Here is a 17,533-nt window from a genome sequence, read left to right as displayed (position 1 = left end):
CTGGGGGTGAGGGCTTGCAGAAGGGAGAGATACAGCTCCATAATAGAAACACAAGTAACACAAGAAGCACATTGATAGAATTACCAAGACCCTAGCCCTAATAAATGAGCACACCCCAAAGTAGCAGGCAAATCTGGTAACAGTAGGTCCCTATACATCAACCTCTTCAATACTTGTAAGTGATGTTGAGAGCATTGTCAGATAATCTAGAGATTAATTATATGTATAGATTCACTATTCTTGGTTCTGTTCTTCATTATCTGATGGTACAAATGGTAGGCATTAAGTATTTGGTTAACCTGGATTTGAGGTTTTGCGCACATACAATACTGGGTATGGAATGGTGATTTATAGAGCTCTGCCTATGGGGGAACTGTGAGTCAGTGTGCTGGAATTTACCATGACTTTTTTTTCAAAGAAGAATTTAAAAGTCTACCCACGCACTTCTGCTAGGAGCCTATGCTATTTTCCAGGAGACAGCATTGTATATTAGAACTTTCCTTTTGAAGTATGCTCTGACCTGAAGCTCTTATTATGAGTACTGATTTCTTTCAAAGCAGATATAAAAAAACTTTTAGTATTATTAAGCATTATCTTACAGTTGTCATACCGTTCCTTTAATATGTAAAGCCTTGAGGGGGGTGGGATAAAGCTAGACATTTCATATTTAAGGAAGACTTAATGCTGTGTCATATCGAGGTTGCAGGTATCCAGGGAACTCTTATATTTATAACTGAATATTGGATAGTTTAAAGATGGTTTGACTAGTGATTATCCAGGAGATGAGATTGGGATAAGAACTGGTTTGAAAATTTATCCAAAAATCTTTGGCAGGTTAGATATTTCTAGAATGTTCTTTTTGATGAATATTTTCCTTTTTTCCAACATAAAAGAAACAGATTTTTTTGAAAATTCTTATTTTTATATACCCAGATTTACTCATAAAGATGACAACCTGTCAAAATTCAATTTTATATATGGAAATTTTAAAAATTTGTTATAATTTTCCAGGTATAGAATCTAGCCATTGAAAGTTTGTCTTAAATATGTCTGCCTCTCACTATTACAGCAGGGAAAATAGGTCTGGGGGGTCAAGTAAATCCTTTGCTGTCTGCTTCCCCCCAACATCCAGGAAAAGGCTAGGTTCAGCCTGCATTGGGCTCCTGCCAAACTCAGTTCACCCAGGCTAGGTCTCCACCAACCTGGATAGGGCCCACCACCCCCTGCTGGCTCAGGTCACATCATACTCAACCTTCCCTTCTTCTCCCTTGTGGCTCCCTGGCAGCTCCCTGGTTACCGATGGCTGCCAGAACTGTCTTGGGGGAGCAGGTAGGGATGGGGAACTCACCTGCCTGCCCTCTGCCACCACCACTTTCTGGGCTGGGCTCAGGACAGTGTTGGCAGCACAGGTAAACTGGGGAACCAGGGAACACTGTGGGAGGGTTTTGGGAGGTGAGCTATGAGGGTTGGGGTCTGTGGACTGAGTCCTGAGGGATAGTGTGGGGGTGAGTGGGAGTCCTGGGGTTGGGAGGAGCCTAGAATGGGAGTGGAGGGTAAGGGGGCATGGTTTCTTACCTTTAGGGCTCCCCTGGCTGCCAGTTCTCCCTGCTGTTGCACTGGGGGAATATAGAGCATCCACCAGGAGATGGCTGGGTGTAGGACTTCCTGGGATGATGGAAGACTGCTCCTAACTTGTCTTTGGCCCCGTGAAGCAGGCTAACCTGGCTGCAACACGAGCTGCTTAAGACGAGCTAGAGAGAACCTCACTGGAAGAAGACATTCAAAGGGCACTTAGCTCACGTTTCCCTGTCCTAGCATATGGACACTCCCTTTTTAAGAGCCCTTAACACACCTGAAAGGTAATGTGTAACAACACCCCAAGGCAAGTAGTGCTTGTAGATCCACCCCATCGAGATGCTGTCTGAAGAAATCTAAGATAGAAACTGGAACATTAGTAACTCAAGTATAGTAGGGATTATCACTTGGCACTCCTGCCACTCCTATGGTATTGATTACTGGCACAAGTCTACTGGGCTGGTTAAAGGGCATTTTGATTTGAAGAACAACCTTTTCTGGCTTTGTAACTTCAAGGTCAATGTAGGAATCCTGTTGAAATAAAAGACATTTAGTCCTAATGCTCTGTCCTGGCCTGCCTTCGCAGTCACTGACTGCTGCTGGTGTATGCCTAAGTTAAGAGCTAGTGTAAGGAGATGAAAAATGTTCAAAGCCGTTATGTTTGGGTTTTGAATTTACATGGAGGCTGTCTGGGATGAGGTTGATAGCTGGGTGGCAATGAATGCGGACACAGGGACTGTTTACTCACTTGGAGGAAAAGTAGAGTCTTCCACTCAGCTCAGTTTTGAGAGAAGGGAGCAGTGAAAGATTGGGTAGACGTCAGTTGATACAGCAGATGCAGAAGCCAGATTCACCCACCTTAGGATCTCAAGACCTATTGCCCCGTTAGCTATAAAGTACTTGTCACTTGGTACAGTTTATCCTGAGTTTCCATGTGATGGAAAATTACTGACCTTGTGTTTCTACTTTGCCCTTCTGTCATACAGACATTCACATAAAGGTGTTTATCCACACTCTTAATGTGAAGTAATGGGATTGCTATTTTAAAAATCAATACCAGTATCGCATAATAAGACAGAGGTTATGGATTAATCTGTCAGGAGCTGTTTTAATAGATCTGTCTGACATTTCAGACTACATTCTCTTTCCAAAATATGCATTCACTTTTAGATTACCTTTTTAAAATTTGACTGGGTACATATTCCAGGCTGGTAGATGTAAACATTTTACAATGAAATGTCTTGGTAGTGGAGGATATGTTAGACTTTTTCAATTTTTGAAAAATTAAAAGAAGTGTATTTTTCATTGACCTAGGAAACAACCAAAGTCTATCTCACAGTTCACTACAGTTCAGTTGACTGTGGATCATAAAATTTGGAGATTGGATAAGGTGATGTGACAGAACTAGTTCTATTGTTTTATCTTCTTAACTGGATTTGAAAGAATATTTCTACTATTTTCAGTATGAACAGCTGAAACAGCATTGGACTTTGCTTGTGAGAGGCTTGTTACTAACTACAGGGGTCCCTATTCTCTGGCCACCATGGTAATATAGAGATCGAGGTTCAGTCAATGTTCAGAGGATAAGACATGCTTTATATAATCTGGGTCTTAAAGTCATCTTAATATACACAAACTTCTTTGAAAAAAAGCCTGTGCTCTACCTGTACATGCCTGCAGATTTCCACTTCTACAACCCTTGAAAGAACAGTCCTGTTCCCACATGCTGTAGTGGATGAGCCTGTATAACAAAAGGACTGCAGACCTTTTACCCCTCCCTACTCCATGAGATACTTTGGAAACAAATTTGACAAGTTTCCTTTTTCCCCCTCTCTTCTCTACCAATGCCTAAAGTCAGTTTTTCAGGGCTAAAAGCTAGAAGCTAAACTAAGAGCCAGCTCACTTGGGTTTCATGGTTCCTGAAATCAGACTATCTCAGTCTGGTAACAATGGAAGACAGGCTCACCTTTAGCTTAAGCTCCAAACAAAGGTTTGGAGGAAGCATGTACTTTCTATTTCACAGAGAATTTTTTTTCCACCCAAATTTCCTGGGATTTTTTTTGAGTTCTCATGGTGTAAATCCAATATCCTAGTTTGGAACATCCTTATGCTTGGAGTAGGAAGGCAATTTTGAACTGGGATCAACTTCTCTCTCTCTCTTTTGCAGTGTCTAGTTCCTCTAGTCTTACATTCCAAGCTGTTAGACTAATGAATATTTAAGATTAGCTTCATTCTGTTGTGGAGACAGTCAAGTGATCTCTTACTTTATCACAGACACTTACTCTGATCAAAAACTTCACTTCCAACTTAAACATTGCATTTTAATTTTAGCTACTCCCTTTCTGAATGTTAGCCTCACATTGATGCACAACTTTAAAAAAAAATGGGATGTAAAAAAAAAATCATTTTGGAAGGCAGGACTGAAAAGATCCTGTTGGATCCTCACGTGCAATAGCAGAGGATTGGACTCAATCGCATCTTAGAATCCCACTTCATAAACTAACCAATCTGCACATTAACAACAGTTTGGTTATTTGCCCCTATTATTTCCTTTGGAAGGGTGTTTCAAAACCTGTTCTGTAATGGTTAGCAATATTTTGATTTCCAGCCTAAAGCTATTTATGATTCACTTACACACACCTTGTATCATCTTTATTTTTGGTCTAGATAGGTCTGCTTCTTCCCTGGTGTTTAACTCCTGCAATGATGTCTCCTCAAAAGTTTTTGTTGAACTAGGCAAAATGGTTTGGGCTGTTCAACGAGCATTTGTATGTTTGGTTTTTGTCTAAAACAGATAAGGCCTGAATGCCATAGCTCTTCATATTCCACTTTCAGGAGGTAGCATTTTTTCCTTACAGTTGTGTGGCAGTGTGGGAAAACTACATTGTCTTAATTATTCCTAGACAAACTGTTAATATTGAGAGAGTACACAGTTGGTAACTTAAAATGTTAAAAGCATGATAGGACTTATCTATAGGGCAAACATTCAAAGCCTTTTTGTGAAATTCACTGTGATATGCTAGGCAGGCCCAAAGCTCCATAACAGAGCTGTTTAACTGGTGGCCTGCCGGATGCATGCAGCCTGCAAGGGGTTAATCTGTGGACCCCAGGTTCTCCTTCCTCACTGCTACTCCCCCATCAACAGCAGCCAAGGTTTCTATACTCCCTCTGGCTTTCACTTTTTGGCCCACCCTGGGGGTGGGAGGCATAGCACAGCATAGATTTCTGTGCCACCGGAGCCCTTAAACCAAGGAGGTGGAGTGGTGCTTGCCCGCTTATGCAGTATAGCAGTGGGGGTGCCACCCCCCCACGTGGAGCTGCGGTAGCTATCCCAGCATAGCTCTATCAATTGGGTACATAAATAGCATTTTAGCAGCAGGTGACAGGGGAGCAGGTAATAATGCCCTACTTGGTTTTCAGCAAAAAACTCTCAGGGTAAGCCATTTTTTTACACTGTGGTTTTATTCTGATTCTTTTATGGGCAATTCTAGACTGGACTGGGCAAAGTCACCTCAGTTTAGGAGATTAATCCATTGTCGTCTTCTTTTTTCTTTTCTTTGCACCAATTTAAAGGCCATTTACACTCTTCTAAACAACGTCAGACCAGCCCCGTACCCCTGAAAGAAAGGAGAAGTAAAAGTGGCCCTTACTCACTTGAGTAAATTACATTGGTATAAATGTTGTCTGCAGCTTATGCAGGGTAAGTGTATGTAAAAGGCAATGAGGCATTGTTGCCTGATCCACTGCCACTCAGTGCCCAGGAATTACAGTCAGAGCAATCCCAGGAAAAGTGCATCTCAGCCTCCTACATACCCTAATGACTACTTTTTTGTATAAGGTCTATACGAATGACCTCAGGGTATGTGATCATCTGTCTATGCCCTTAGAATAACTTCTTCAAATGCTGAAGGTTGAATTGGCTTAATGTGTTTTATTGCTGAGCTTTTTTTTTTGTGAAAGTAAGCTGTTCTGGCATTTCAAGAAAGCTTCTAAAGTCTTTGTTGAAAAGGCTGGCACCTCCTCAAAGACCTGCAGCTATAAAAGAAGGAGAATCTAAATCTGTGATACATTTACTTTTCTTCTTTCACAAAAATGCCTTTGCTCTTGTTTGGGCTTATGAATAATTTCTCTTTACATTCTGCCTACTTCTTCCTGTGAATTAGGAAGGAAAGCAATTTCTTCTGTGTTTGCGAGTAAATTAACTTAAATTCCTATCTAGGGGGTAGATCTTGTAGGATTTCAACCTGGTCCTCAGCCAGCTATTTAAAATTATTTCCAAACTTCCAATATAGTTTTGTTTAAACTGGGTGCAGCTATACATGCACCCAACTGTGCAGTTATTACTGAGTAGTCATTTAGTACTTGCTTTAGCTAAAGCAGCACTAAGTGACTGTGCAGTAACTGCTTTTACAGTCCCGGTGCCACAAAGGTCATTTCTGACCCTGTTGCAACTGCAAAGTAGCAACGGCCTCACGGTTCATGCCCATTGACGTTACGTTGCCGTAGCAATGAGCTACGTTGCCATAGCATCTTGCGTAGCTGCGTCCACTGATTCTGTTTGCAGATCAGTTATGTTCACCCTCGGCTTATTCTTAGCATGACATGTATCGAAGATTCATTCTAACCAGCTTTCTTTCCTTGCCTCCCAGTTCGTTCTCCAGCACACCTTTTCACTTCCAAACTGAAGTTCAAGTGACCATTTTCTCAGTTTCATTTGGAGTCAGCAAGTAATTTTGCACAATGTTTTCATCAAGCTACTCTTTTTTTGTTTAAATTAGTGAAACATCAGTCCCAGCTTGCCCAAAAGAACTTCAATATTGCAAGGTTACATTTTTGCTTTTCTTCTTTTTTATCATCTCTGGAGGTTTACTTTTGAAATTATTTACACTGCCTAGACAGTAAAGAAAGCCCCTTAAGATCTATAGTGTAACCATGTAGAATTCACTTTAAGTTCCATTTTTCTTACACTGGCTTGTTTGTACACAATAAATCTTTATCTTGCAGCATGCTGGTTGAATACAGATTTCGTTGCCCAACACACCTGTGGGAAAATAGAATAAAATATAGTTGAACAGAAATGATTCCATATTCATTATATTTGCAATAAATTGTCCCATTGCACTCAACTTTGTTTTGCATCTGATGTAACTGAGTGTATAGAAAGCATTATACAGTATGCTCCTTGTAGTTCCTGTAGCAGCACCACTGCAGAAGCTAGTCAGTGGGTGTGCCTACGTGAGCTATTAGCACACAGGAATAAACTCTGGTGAATATTGAGCTGGAGTTTATTGCTCTTGGGTGCGCTGTTTGAATGTGTGCCTGGGACTGCAGCATGTTGAGCCTGGTCAGAGCAGCCCCAGCAGACAGGGAGTCCCAGGAGGTCAGCGTGCTAGCCTGGGGCTGCTCTGACCTGGCTCAACATGCTGTGGAAGGGCTAGCTGGAAGGCAGCTGGACAAGACTAGCTGGAAGGCAGCAGCCCTCACACTGAAGCACCTTTGTGCCCAAGTCAGCTGCATTAGCATCTATATGTGTGCTGCTACAGAGTAAAAAAACTCTGCAGCAGGGTAGTACTTGTATTTACAAGTACAAGTACTGCCCTGTTGTGGAGTTGATTAGTTTCCTGAAGCCTAATAGGGCTGCACGTGTAGATATGAGACATCTACTGCAAAGCTATTTAGTCTGCTCTGCAGTAAATGTCTTGTGTAGATGCACCCAGTATGTATAGACGAGCTATGAGATTTGGATTTGTGCTGGACATATTGACAAGATCAGTCTTATTGTTGTATTGTGTTGTTTTGGGGAAAAACCCCAGAATATTGATTGCATCTCTTGGATATTTTACTTAAACTAAACTTCATTCTCAGTGTTAGGCTTAGGTAAACTTATACATGTGCAGTTTCTGACTTGGTGAGTTGTGCCTTTAAAATCAATGAGAATATTTGGGGTGTAAGGAATTTTTAATTCATATTTAGTAATACTGGAGTCTGAAAACACGTGTCAACACCTATGAAATCGGAACCAAATATAACCTACTGAAATCCTTTCCCTTTACTAGTTCATCATAGCAATGTAGATGATTTTTCCTGGTTGTTGCAATATGTTTGGAAGAGCTGTGTACACATTCCTCCTGCATGCCCACATTGTCCACATGTCCACATTCTCCTGAAAACCCCAAATATTCATGTGTCAACAAAATAATTATCACAAGCTGTTGTTCATTCCATTTCAAATGCCTGTCCAGTCAGGATACAAACTCCATGTGATCTGGGTGATCATTTGCACATAATACTGGGTAATTATGCCAAAATCAGGAATAATCCACAATGCAGTCTCTTTAAAACAGTGACTCAATTAAGAACAGCTAATTTCAGGAAAACAATAATTGGTTTGTAGACAATTAACAGGAAAAAAGTGTAATGTTCTAGAATGAATTGTTTGCCTACCGCTAATTAACTATAGTTAAATCAGCATGCTACAAAATGTATGTAAACACCAAACACCTAATTAGCAACCTGATCAAAGCTTCTATAAAAGTAATTATGTTGTACTGAAAAACATAGTTTCCTATTAAATATTCATGTTTACATCCTTGCTATGCTGATAGCATTCATATTTGAAATGATTTATGCTGCAAATGTAATGGAAACATTCATTAATATATGGAGTGCTGTTAAATTACTTTTTAAACAAGAATGGATAATAAAAACTTGCTTTTCATTGTGAAAAACGGCACATTTTAGTTTAGTAACTCAGTTCTGTATAAGCTCACATATAAATTCCTTTTCGGCTGAAATGCTTTAAGCTTCCTAAGTAGCTTTTTAACTGTTCTCCTTTTGCACTCTGCTAAAATACAAACCATTCTTATATTTAACATGAGAGGATGACTACACCTGCAAAAATGGGATTCTGGCCCAGATTTTCTGTGTTGCATAGTTTGGCACTTTCTGTGGTTTGCCTCATTGTGCTTCATTTTTCAAATGAACAATAGGAACTCAGATCAGGCCAGACAGGGGGAAAAAAAGAAAAGGAAAATGTTTATTTAGCAATTTAAAGATCCAGCACAATAAAAAATGGAGGCAGTAGAACTCCTGGCATGGGGTCTGAAACCAGATATCTTAGGAGTAATATGCACTTGGTAGAATGGTCTCACTTGGTGGATATAGGCTTTTTAGGAAAGAGGTGAGAGTAAGAGGTGATGGAGTGGCATTTTTTTAAATAAATGGACTCAGCAGGGGAGAAATAAAAGAGATGGCACACACAAAACATTTCTTTGGGCGAAAAACACTCTACAGATACTTAAAGCCCCATAAATATTGTTTTTAGAATTTGCTGTAGACACGGAATTAGATTTTCATGTTGATAGTGATCTTTTGGGGATTATGGGATAAATGAGTAACTTGGAAATTTTGTGATTATGGGAGACCTAACTTCCCTAATAGATGCTTGCATTAATAAGGCACAAATAGCTGCCTAGATGAGTCAGCTGATTTTGGTCCACTGACTACTGACAGAGAGTCAATGAGAGAGAAAGCTATTTTAGATTTAGTTTGAGTTAGTACCGAGGCTCTTATGGAAGAGCTGTTCTGGAAAATCAAGTGATCGTGAATAAGTTAGTTTCAGTATAAACTGAATGTAGGGATAGGTCTTCAACTAGGGTTTTGGCTTTCAGAGGGCAAATTTGCCAAAACTAAAGAAATTAGCTATGGAAGTCAAATGGATTGTGAACTCAAGGATTTGGGTGTGAAGGGGTACTGCATTATGTTAAGGGAAAATATAATTACTACCTGAAGCTTCTATCTCAAGCCAGAAGAAAAAACTGGTGGTGAAGTGCAGCAGAGGAACAGGTACCTCACACCGAATAAAGAGTAAGAAGAATATCTGTATGAACTAGAAAAAGGGATTGATCAAGAGAATTCTTGCTGAGGTCAAAGTGCAGAAATAGAGGGAGAATGGTTGAAAGTCTAGTTGAGCTGGACTTCACAAAGAAATATGAAATCAATAAATCAAAATTCTTTCAGCCATATAGGAGAAAAAAGTGGAGTCTCTGTATACTTAGGATGGGGAAGAGCTCAATGATCCTTCAGCTGTGGCCCCAGTTACTAAATGACTACTGAAGATTGAGACAAAGTAATGATGAAGATGTATATGAGGATTGTGTCAAGGTATCATGTGGGAATGAGGAAAGGATAATGCAAATTACCATATCTTGGATTGCTAACTGTGTTGCATTTCAGGGGAGGACAGGCAGATCATCTACATTCCAGAATACTGAAAAAACTGGCATATGAAATTACAAGCTCAATAGTTTAGGTCTTTAATGAGTCTGTTTAATTATAGGGTACTAAAATTCAGGTTGGATAAGGAGCTAAGCAATGTTGAAATGTGAATTATCTTTGGAGAGAGTTTGAGTAGTGGTCTTTAGGGATTTGTCTTGGGGCACATTCTACTTACTGGGTGCATCTACACAGGACATGGTACTGTGCATTAGTGTAGTTTACTGTACAATAAGCACACAGGTTTGCATGCATGTGCTCTTACTTTGCAGTAAAAACCCTTAATCCTACTTAAATTTGCTATGAGGCAGCCTAAGCATGTCTACCATGTGTGGCAGGGCCGGCAGGCTAGAGCAGGGACTGCTGGAGGAGGTGGTCGGCTCCTGCACCCAATGCCCTGGCCCCCACTTGTGGGTGCATGGCTCTCCTGATGCCTTGGTGGTGGTGGGACTGCTGCTGTTGCTGCAGCCACAGGTGGTGCATGAATTGTCAGGTGTCCTCCACCCACCGTGCCTCCTCCACCCAGGCCTCACAGATATTATGCAGCACACAGACTGTGATGATGACCCAGAAGAGGTTGTTCTCTCCCCTCAAGGTGGGCAGTGAGGGTGTGTCAGCAGCCCCTGAGGTGGGCGAAGGCACACTCCACCAGGGCATGAGTCTGGATGAGGCACTGGTTAAAGAGGGTCCAGGTGGCCAATGTAGGGCTGCATCGGGCAGGGCAACAGTGGGTAGGCAGGTTCCCCATTGAGCAGGGGAGGACCATGATTGTGCCCAGTTGCAGCTCTGGCACACCTGGCAGAAGGCACCACTCTTCACTTGTTCCCACAGGCCAGAATTGTGAAATTGGGATGTGTAGTGAGGCCCTATTTGATTTGGATTCAGATTTAGCCCAAATCAGGAACAGCGATTTGATTAGTTGATTTGGATTGCTGTTTCTGATTCAGTTTGGCCCAATCCGAATCTGAAGATTTGATGCTGATTCAGAGAATGAGCAATTCAGACATAGACACAGATTTAAATGTTTTTTCTATACACCTCGAGGTACTAGCACAGCTTGTGAACACTGCAATGGTGGGGCAGATGGAGCATCCCACAGGAGCATGGTGGGGCACTCCACATGCTCAGCAGTGAACCCGGAAGTGGACTGGAAGTAGTTCCGGTCCATTTCTGGGTCCGCTGGGGAGTGTGCTGGGGGGCCCCTGTCCCCCTGGCCCAGTGATTAGCCATGGGGGGACCACAGGTGCCACCCCAGATCCAGGAGGCACCAGTTGCTGAGTCAGAAGGGTGCGGGGAGTCCCCCAGTGTGCTCCCTGGTGGACCCGGAAGTGCACTGGAAGTGCTTCTGGTCCACTTCCAGGACTGCTGCTGAGTGCACTGAGGAGCCCCTGCTCTTCAGTGGGACACTCCATGTGGCCCAGCATTGCAACATTCATGAGCTGCCTGGTACCTAGAGGTATGTAGAAAAAACATTTAAAGCTGTTTCTATGTCCAAGTCGCTGAATCTTTCTGAATCTCTCCAAATTGATTTGGAGGATTCCAGTTCAATTCAGAGAGATTAAAGGGTCCTCTGGGCTGGTTTGGATTCAGAGATTCAGCCACCAAATTGGGCTGGATCTCTGCTGAATCAAATCAGGGACCAAAGCTTTGCACAGCCCTATTGTGAAATACATAGCATGCTGCCTGCCCAGCTCACATGGGTGAATGTGCTGCGGTGATCCATGATGGCCTGCAGGACCATACAGTGATATCCCCTGAGGCTGTAATAGGGGTGGGCGGGCATCCAGGGCCCCCAAACACTGGGGGAATCCCAGTGCACAGAACCCCACCGCCGCCGCCAGGGGGTGCAATTGGCACATTTCTCTTGGGCAACGAAGAAGCTTGCCAGAGAGCAGCAAGTGGGGCTGGCTTTTAAAGAAGGCTGCCAGGTGCTGCTAGCTGCAGTCAGAGCCTAGAGCTCCCCCCAGTGGCTGCAGGTGCCCATTGCAGGGATACAGGGAACTGGGTGCAAATCTGCTCCCTAATCATTGTATGTGTAGAACCCTGTCTGAAAACCCTTAGCTTACACCAGAGTAAATCTAGGCCAGATAAAATACACTCACTGTTTTCATTAGCAATCTTGGTGTGAGAATTAGATCTATGCTTAGTAAAACTTGCAGATAAGAAAGTTGCAAGATATTGCCGACAACAAAGGGGACTGGATTATTCTACAGGAAGAGCAATTTCCCTGTGGTTGCTGAAGGCTGTTATTGTCCATGGAGTCTAATTGTCTTCCCAGATGAAGAGAGAAAACTAAATCCTTTGTTTTTGTTAACTGTCACAATCTGTTGATCTGACAGTCAAACATCCCAGCAGTTGACAGATCTGCTTATCATTAAAAACATGAGCTCAGCCAGTGCACAGTGACTCCCTGTTCATTTCCATTGGACTGAACCAAATGCCACTTGGAGGAAATCCTTCTTGTTTTGTGGTTAAATTGTCTAGGCTTAGCCAGACTGTAGGGCTGTGCAAAGCTTTGGGTGCTGATTCGATTTGGAAGAGATTCGGCCCAATTCAGTGGCTGAATCTCCAGATACAAATGCATCAGGGGACCAATAAGAATGTCTGAATTGATTCGAAGCTCTCTAAATCTTCAGAAAAGATTCAGAGAGCTTTGATGATTCGGGCAGTCCCCACCCACTGCAGCAGGGAGGTGGAGCCAGACTCCTTGCCGTTAAGTAGGGGGCAGGGGAAGGGAGGCTGGGGAAGGGGACCATGGGGGGACCCCTACCAGGCCCCATCCCCTGTCTGCTCCCTCAGCACCCCCTGACTCCTACCCACTCCCCCAACCCCCTCATTGCTGCCTTGCCTGCCCCAGCTTGTGCCCCACTTACTGGGTGCTGCTGGTTGGGGGTGCAGTCCCTGGTGCCCCCCACTGCCCCATGCTGCATGGAAGGCTCTGCAATGAGCCCCCAGCTTTGACTCTTTAATAAAAAAAGAGAAAAAACACTGGGACTCACCACTCCTGAAGTATCCTCAGGGTTTCAGGGGGCTCATGGAAGAGCCCCATACGTGGCAGTGGGCAGCAGGGATCACCCCCGCTTGGGAAGGAACAGTGAGTTGGGGGGTTCTCTTTTTTTTCCTAAAGGGCTGGAGCTGGGGCCAGCAGGGCAGTTGTGGGGGGGGACGGGGACAATGAAGGGGGTCAGGGAGGATCATGTAGAGACCCCATGCAGTGTGGGACAGTGGGGGGGGGGGCAGTGGGGGCCCAGGGGTTCAGTCTTGGCTTTTTTTGTGTGTTTTGGACTGGGGAGGTGTGAGTTTGGGATTATCCCCCAGTTTTGAACTTGTGGCCCCCTGGCTGTGGGGCCAGTGCCCAGGCCTCTGGGCCGGGGGGGTGGGGCTAGGCTCTAGATTGGAGCAGAAAAGGGGGCACGAGCCTCGGGACACCAGAAAAGGCTAGAGCCTTGGAGTCAAACACTGTTTAGTGGGTTTAGATGAGGAGGCCTAGCTAAAGAAAAACAGGGGTCAGGCCTATAACATACACAATACAATAGGCAGCCTCCCACTCACAAGAACATCATCATAATTTCCACCAAGACATGGAAGGTGAGTATAGGGCGGGACATAAGAATCCCAAAGAAGGCTCCAAGGGTTCCCCACGCAAGGTGCAGATTACTAGGAATGGTGGCACTGGGAAGGGCAACCTGTTACAGTAGTGCATTGGTTAGGAAGTTTCTCATGGTAATGTATACCCTGAGACAATGGGTGACCCGAATGAAAGAAAGAACCCTTGAGTCCAAGAAGAAGACAGGAAAGATGGGACAGACCCATATCATGGATATAAAGGCACAACTGGGGTTAGAACTCATGGGCCAAGTGGTCCAGGGTCTGCAGCAACAAGTAGAAAGACAACAGGCATGGCTAGAGAAGATGGGGAGGGACATATTGAAAAACCAAGCTTCCTCTGCAGGCATTTGTGGGTATTGTGCCAGGGTTTACCCAGAGCCAGGAGAGGAATGGCCCACACTGACTGTGGATGTTAGGCTGGAGGGACAGAAAACACGAGCTATGTTAGATTCCGGCTCATCACACACAATAGTATGGAGAGACATCTTACCAAGAGGAGAGAGGGAAGTGGCGGACCAGATCACCATTCAGTATTTGTGCAGGGAGGCACAGAGACAAGACTGAGTGTGGGTCACTCTGCAAGTGGGTGAGAAAGTACTCTGAATGATGGTTGGAGTGGTTGAGCAATTACCCTACCTGATGATGATGGGATGTGACTGGCCGGAGCTTCTGACAGTTATAGGTCAGGCACACAGTTTGAGTGGGGTGAGGAAGAATGGAGATATCTCACAATGCTACCCTAGGCACACTAGGGGAAAAACCTCTGAGGAGAATGCAGGGGCAGGAGAAGGCCCCAGCTGGAGACCACTTGGAACCAGGAAAAGACGGTGCAAGACAGCAAGGTCCAAGGTGGCCCTTGGGGATGAGCCTACAACAGAGGTATTCGCTGGTGAGTCTGAACTGCCTCTATCAGATGAAGAAGCAGAACAGCAGGTGGATGAGGCACATTTGTGGGAGAATGAACATTTCAGACTGAAACAGAGCAGAGAGGAAGGGTTTTGATATGCCTTCCAGGAACACCTAGCCCAGAGGAATGGGGAAGTTCTGAGACCAGAGCTGATGCAGACCACCCTGTGATTTGAGGTGAGGAACGATCTTCTATATAGAGTTGAATGAATCAAACATGGGGAAGAGGAAGTGGTACAATTGCTGGTGCCTTGGTGATACCAAAAGGCCCTACTGAAAGTGGCACATGAGCTCACTATGGGTGGACATTTGGGGCAAGACTCACATTAGGGGAAGATTTTTTTGGCCCAGGTTAATACGGGAAGTAGCCAAGTACTGCACATCCTGCTCCGTGTGCCAAAAGGTAAACCCCAGTTGTCCTCCAAGAGCACCATTAGTACCACTACCATTGGTGGCAATCCCCTTTGAGTGGGTAGCCATGGATGTTGTGAGGCTACTGACAAAAAGCAGTGCAGGGCACCAAGGTATTTTGGTCCTCATGGACTATGCGACAAGGTATCCGGAGGCTGTACTTACGCTGACGGTGTCCACACCCAAGGTGGTAGAAGAATTATTAAAAATATTCTCCAGAGTGGGGCTCCCTAAAGAACTGTTGACAGACCAAGGGACTAACTTTACATCTCATGTGTTCAAGGGAGTGAATAAAACACTGGGAATCAAACACCTAAAGACCATGGTATACCACCCCCAAACCAATGGACTAGTGGAGCAATTTAACAGGACCTTGAAACAGATGCTGAGAGAGTTTGTGGTAGATAGTCCCCAGAAGTGGGACCAGATGCTACTGCCCTTGTTGTTTGCAGTAAGAGAGGCACCCCAGGCCTCAACTGGCTTTTCCCCCTTTGAACTGTTATATGGATGACAACCAAGAGGCATTCTTGATTTGGGCAAAGAAAACTGGGAAGAGCAACAAAGTAAAGACCAGAACCTAGTTCAGTATGTGATACAACTGAGAGAATGCCTGGAGTGAGCCTGGAGGGAAGCTTTAGGAAATCTGAGGGAGGCCCAAGAGTGGTAAGCAACCTGTTACAATCGAGGAGCTTGGGAGAGGAAGTTCGAATTAGGAGATCGTGTACTGGTTCTCTTGCTGGATAAGGAGAGTAAGTTACTAGCATGATGGCAAGGCCCTTGTGAAATAACATGCCAAAAAGGGCCCGTAGAGTATGAGGTGTATCAGCCAGATGAGCAAAAGAAAAAAGAGATATAGCATGTTATAGCATGCTGAAGCCATGGCAAGAATGGGAGGGCCTGTACTTGGCCCTCCAACCAGATGAACCAAAACTAGGACCCTTCCTTGGGGAGAGAGAAGCGGGAAGTGAAGTGGAAGTGGCTCCCTAACTCCCAGAAGAGCAGAGGCGGCAGGCAAGGGAACTAGTGAGGATATATGGAGATATGGAAACATGTTCCAAGAGGTCCCCGGGGAGGCATGATGCATCAAATAAAGACCCCTTCAGGTCAGGTGATCCGCAAGAACTGAGGCGAATCCCACAACAACTCCAAGGCCAGATAAAGGAGGAACTTGGGATGATGTTAGAGAGAGGCATAATACAAGAGTCCTGAAGTGAGTGGCACAGCCCCATTGTGGCCGTGCCAAAGCCAGATGGAAAAATTAGGCTCTGTATCAACTTCCAAAAAGTAAACGTGGTGCTCAAGTTCGACGAGTACCCAATGCTGAGGAAAGACAAAATGGTGGAGAATGTAGGGCAAGCCAGCTATATCCCCATGTTGGATGTAGCGAAAGGCTACTGGAAGGTCCCCTTAGCACCCAAGGGCCAAGAAAAGACTGCATTTGCCACCCTGTAGGGCCTATTTCATTTCCGATGCATGCCATTTGGATTACACAGGGCAGCTGCAACATTTCAGTGGCTAATGGACAGAGTCCTGGCTCTGCATAGAGGTTATGCTGCAGCATATATAGATGATATTGTGTATACCGCAGATTGGCCCAGGCACTTAACAGCACTGCGGGCGGTATTGCAGGGCTTAAGGAAGGTGGGGTTGACTGCCAACCCAAAGAAGTGCACCTCATTTCACAGACTTAGTGGTACCTTTGACCAAAGTGGTAAAAGCAGCGGCTCTCACCAAAGTGAGATGGACACCAGAAACAGAAGCAACATTTCACAAGATGAGGAATGCACTATATATACAGCCACTACTATATACGCCTGACTTCAATAAACCATTTGTGGTATGGACAGATGAGTCCAACTGGGCTATTGGTGTGGTATTGGTCCAAAAGGAGGAAGGGGAAGAACGTCCGATAGCATACATCAGAAGAAAGTTACACCCTCTGGAAAGAAATTATGCTATGATAGAAAAGGAATGTTTGGCGATCAAATGGGCCATAGAAATGCTCTGATATTATCTGTTAGGCTGGAAATTTACATTGATCATGGATCACGCTCTGCTGCGATGGCTACAGACTATGAAAACCAATAACGCTAGGCTGATGAGATGGGCCCTCAGTCTCCAACCATGCTGTTTTGGGGTGGAGCATCATCCCGGGACTAAGAATGTAAGTGCTGATTTTTTTGTCAAGACAATATGAAGAGGAAAAGGGTCCAGAGGACAAGGGAAGACCCCAGACAAAAGAGAAGAGAGGGGGGTGTGTAACAGGGGACCGTAGCCCTGTTACCGGAAGAACTTTCTGGGCATGGAGAAGAAAGGGTTAAACGCTGAGCCTGGCCAGCTAGTCAGCTGACCAGAAGGGGCAGGACTATAAAAATCCTGGGGTGAGTGGCAGTTAGGAGGTAGCCGCTGAAGGGGATGGGCTGCCTCAGAGAGCTCCATGAAGGAGAGGCCCAAAGGCGAGAAGAGGGGAGCCCCGGAAGCCCTGGAGAGCCAGGCAACCGCATCGTTGCAAGGACGTGAGCTGACGGTGGGGAGCTGAAGCACGGGCCCTGTGAATATAAGCGGACATGATTTTTTTTTCCTTGTTCACATTAGCTGGGGGCAGTTATTACCCATGGATGGGACTATTTATGTTTTTTCCTTTTTGATTGATGAATAAGATTAGTGGCTTGGATGAGGCTATTAGGGGAAGGAGGAGGCCTCATTTTTGGGGACCCACTACAGAGTGGGGACCCTGGCATCAGCGAGGGTGTGGCTT

General features: G+C 44.6%; 1 long non-coding RNA gene across 1 annotated transcript in view; it reads left to right on the top strand.

The window, feature by feature from the left end:
- The first annotated feature begins 2,362 nt into the window (after nucleotides 1–2,362).
- The window catches only part of LOC109322563, a 15,757-nt gene continuing 586 nt past the window's right edge, over nucleotides 2,363–17,533 (top strand). The window contains exons 1-2 of the long non-coding RNA XR_002104401.1: nucleotides 2,363–2,375; nucleotides 5,301–5,305. This is a non-coding gene — a long non-coding RNA (uncharacterized LOC109322563). The remainder of the gene's footprint in view (nucleotides 2,376–5,300; nucleotides 5,306–17,533) is intronic.

The sequence above is a fragment of the Crocodylus porosus genome, unplaced genomic scaffold, assembly GCF_001723895.1.
Source record: "Crocodylus porosus isolate Cpor-Errol unplaced genomic scaffold, CroPor_comp1, whole genome shotgun sequence".
In the NCBI taxonomy this organism is placed as follows: domain Eukaryota; kingdom Metazoa; phylum Chordata; order Crocodylia; family Crocodylidae; genus Crocodylus; species Crocodylus porosus.
This window is presented reverse-complemented; position numbering and strand designations above follow the sequence as displayed.